The following is a 3,801-nucleotide window of genomic DNA, read 5'->3' on the forward strand; positions in this document are numbered from 1 at the left end:
AAATAAATAAAAAACTTTTAAAAAAATAACGTTAAAATGATGGCTCCTGTTTAGAATACACAAAGTAGGCCAAGTGGGAGGTAAATAGATAGAAATTAGAGGAGATTTATTATGGGAATCAGGTATCGGAATTATGGAGGCTGAGAAGTTTCATGATGGGCCATCTGCAGATGGGGACCCAGGAAAGCCGGTGGTACAAGTGGAAATTAGGGTCAGGATCCAGAAGCCCACCTCTAATGGCAGGATGGATGTCCCAGTTCTAGTGATAAAGAGCAAACCCACCCTTCCTCTCTTTTTGTGTTCTATTCAGGCCCCCTCAACGGGCTGGGTAAGGCCCACTCTTTGGAAGGACAATCTACTCAGACCGTGGGTTCAAAGGCTAACCTCTTCCAGAAACAGCCTCCCAGACACATATGTAAATAATATTTTACCAGCTCTCTGGGTATCTTTTAGCCCAGTCAAGTGGACACAAAAGTCAATCATCACAGTGACCGGTTAGCTCAGTTGAGTGTTAGTATTTTCATGAACTCATAGACTTAAATATATTTGAGACGCTTTAATCCTTTGAATGTATTAATCTTCTTGATGGTCCATCTTTGGCTTTTGGGAGTCTCTGCGAGGGTGTATATTTCCTGGCTCCCACCTGGAATCTCTATTTCTCCAAGGAACCCACTTCCGTTGACTAGGAACTGGCTCTTAGAGACTGTAATCTGGGTACTTGGGTGATCATTACACTGGGTTGTTTTTTTGCGCAAGGTGAACAACACACAAGTTTAAAAGTCCTGCTTTTAATAGAAACCCTGTCCTCAGAGCCCAGAGACAGCACCGGCCACCAGCATTTAATGCTGACTGATCTGAGTTGGCAAGTGAGGAGCGGTTTGCTGGGGAAAAAGAAAGGAAAATGATCCTCTTAGGGCTTGAACATGTCACCAGACCCAGACTACACCGAGTGGAATTGCCTGCCTCACAGGGTCACGTCACTTGTGCAAATAAGGAGACCTCGAGGCATACTTTCCAAAGCTGTGAACTCCCTAAACAGGGGTAAGCAGGCTCCTTTTACCAGGCTTTGGGATGAATATTTAGAGGGGGGTTTTAATATTACAATTAAGCTGAGATATCTGTTAGGCACTTTTTTTTTTAAGTTTATTTATTTTGAGAGACAGAGCAAACCAGCGCGGGAGGGGCAGAGAGAGGGGGACAGAGGATCTGAAGCAGGCTCTGTGCTGATGCGGGGCTCGAACTCACAAACCTGAGCCAAAGTCAGATGCTTAACCAACTGAGCCACCCAGGCGCCCCTGTTGGGCACTTTCTGATTCACCTGGACAGGTATGGCTATCAGATGTTTCTTTTCTTGTTGCAGCAATTTGTGAGTTTCTGAGATGAAATGGACAGGGAGAAGCTTCTAGGCGTTTCCTGAGTTCAGGGGGTCAATCCTGAGTTTGGGGTTCAAGGGTGACACATGGTGGGACCAGCAGAGCAGGGCTGGACTGAGGGCAATTGCCTCAGGCACCCTGAACCGGGGTCAGGGTCATCTACACAAAGGGACATCAAAAGGACCTGGGAGGGGACTATCCCACAGTCACCAGCAAGGGAGATCTGGCAACAGGGAGGAGCCTGGGAGATGGAGAAATGCAAGGGATTTTGGGATGGATGGGATGGATTCCCTCCCTCCCTTGCGGGTGCAAACACTGCTAGTTTTCTTTCCTAGTATTTATTCACTTTCTCCCTTCATGGGTCTCCCATTAGCAGGGCTCATGGCTGTTTAGGGGAAAAACTACATTTCCCAGCCTACCTTGCACAAAGCTAGGCAGGATCACAAAGCTAGGTGGTTATTTACTTCCTCTTGAGTTTTAGCAAGTCCATTATAACCATCATTAAAGGTCTTTCTCTTTGTGATTTTTCACAAATGATCCAGCTCTGGTTTTAAATACCTCATCAAGAAAAAAAAAAAAACAAAACAAAACTAAAAACAAACCTGACGGCAATACTTTCATTTTTTTAAGTTTTTAACATTTATTAATTTTGAGAGACAGACAGAGACAAAGCATGAGCAGGGAAGGGGCAGAGAGAGAGGGAGACACAATCTGAAGCAGGCTCCAGGCTCTGAGCTGTCCGCACAGAGCCCGATCCAGGGCTTGAACTCGTGGACCATGAGATCATGACCTGAGCCGAAGGTGGACACCTGCATGACTCATTGGCCTAAGCCACTGATTCTTGGGTTGGGCTCAGGCCATGATCTCATGGTTCATGAGTTCGAGCCCTGAGTAGGGCTCTGCACTGACAGCAGGGAGTCTGCTCCTCGCCCGCACATGCACTCTCTTTTTAAATAAGCTTTAAAAAGAAAAAAGAAAACACAGCCAATTATACTTCAATTGTTTACAGTTCTTTATAAAAGCTTACAGCAAGAAATTAAAAAAGCTTACAGTAAGTGCAACACTTAGGGCCAAGTGTCTGGGCCCTGCCTTGAGTGGAATGTGTGAATACATGGATATGCCCAAGAGTCATCTTTTTAAAAAATAAGTTTTATCTCAAGCCTGGGCTAGATCAGGTTAACCAGATGTTCTATGTTCAGCGATCATCTGTGCCAACCTCCGTCGGCGCCCGGGAACAGAGGACCAGGCCGGGCTTGGTGGCTCCAGCCTGTGAGTCCAACGGACTGGAAAACCTTGTTTTCTACAGGGGAGCTCTGTTGTACCAGGTCGGGCGGTAGGAATCCGCCCTAGAGATCGATCGGGTGGAATCTGGATCTCAGATCACCCCCAGCAAGTGATCTCCCAAAGGTAATCTATGCCCAGGGCACTGGCAGGTGGCGCCAGGAAAAGCGGGAAAAGCAGAGCAGGTGTATAGAAAGAAAACATAAAACACAACAGCAGTTTTACAGCAAAGACCCCAGAAACAAGCAAATATTAGAATGTCAACTGATAGAAAGCTGTATTCCTAGCAAACACAGAAGATACAAGGAAAACCTCAGTATGAAAAATTCTTAGCACAAAACAGTCTATTTTTGAACAGCATTAACAGCCTTGCTAGTGCAAGGCCTCAAAAAATTGGTTCAAAACTCAGAATTGTTCCTCTCCACGGAAATCTTTAGTAAAAGGCGAAAGATTTATGCGATCTGAAGAGAAACCAGAGTATGTCCTGGGACGGGCGGCACACATTCCTCGGGTAACTGTTACCCCGAATTCAGTGATGGTGACTCTCTGCTCGAAAGAGTTAGTGATTTTTGTCTTTCCCCCAGACGATTCTGTGGGAGAAGGCTTATTCTTGGGGGAAAATAATTCAACGGCAAAAGGAAAACCTAGTCATTTCTAAGTCGGAAATTGCCCGGTGTGCAATGCATTTGGGGTATGCAAATACAGCTCCGTCGCCACGCCCCGGCTCCCGGAAATACCTTAGACAGTGCATTCGTTTTCCTGCTGGGACTGAGACTACCACCAGGGGGCAGAGCGGAGGCCAGAGTGTCAGGATTTGTGCTCTGGGTCAACCAGAAAAAAAATCTGACTTATAAATTTTGACTCCCTGTAAAAATTTCTTCTGTACTTAAATAAAATAATAAAAATAAAATAAAACTTGAAAAATTTTATCTTCATTCAACAATTTTCTTTTTTTTAATTTTTAAAAAATGTTTATTTACATTTGAGAGAGAGAGAAATAGAGCACAAGAGGCGGAGGGGCAGAGAGAAAGGCAGACAGAATCTGAAGCAGGCTCCAGGCTGATAGCGCAAAGCCCGACCAGGGCTCGAACTCATGAACCATGAGGTCATGACCTGAGCCCAAGTCGGACGCTTAACCAGCTGAGTC

At 45.4% G+C, this 3,801-nt stretch overlaps 1 non-coding gene across 1 annotated transcript; it reads right to left on the bottom strand.

Annotated features, from left to right (window-relative positions):
• Positions 1-3,019: 3,019 nt before the first annotated feature.
• Positions 3,020-3,135, bottom strand: LOC144231516 (U5 spliceosomal RNA). The gene has a single exon (XR_013335087.1). It is a non-coding gene; the product is annotated as a U5 spliceosomal RNA (small nuclear RNA).
• Positions 3,136-3,801: the final 666 nt, after the last annotated feature.

This window comes from Crocuta crocuta, unplaced genomic scaffold (genome assembly GCF_008692635.1).
Source record: "Crocuta crocuta isolate KB4526 unplaced genomic scaffold, BGI_CrCroc_1.0 scaffold13, whole genome shotgun sequence".
NCBI classification, from domain to species: Eukaryota; Metazoa; Chordata; class Mammalia; order Carnivora; family Hyaenidae; genus Crocuta; species Crocuta crocuta.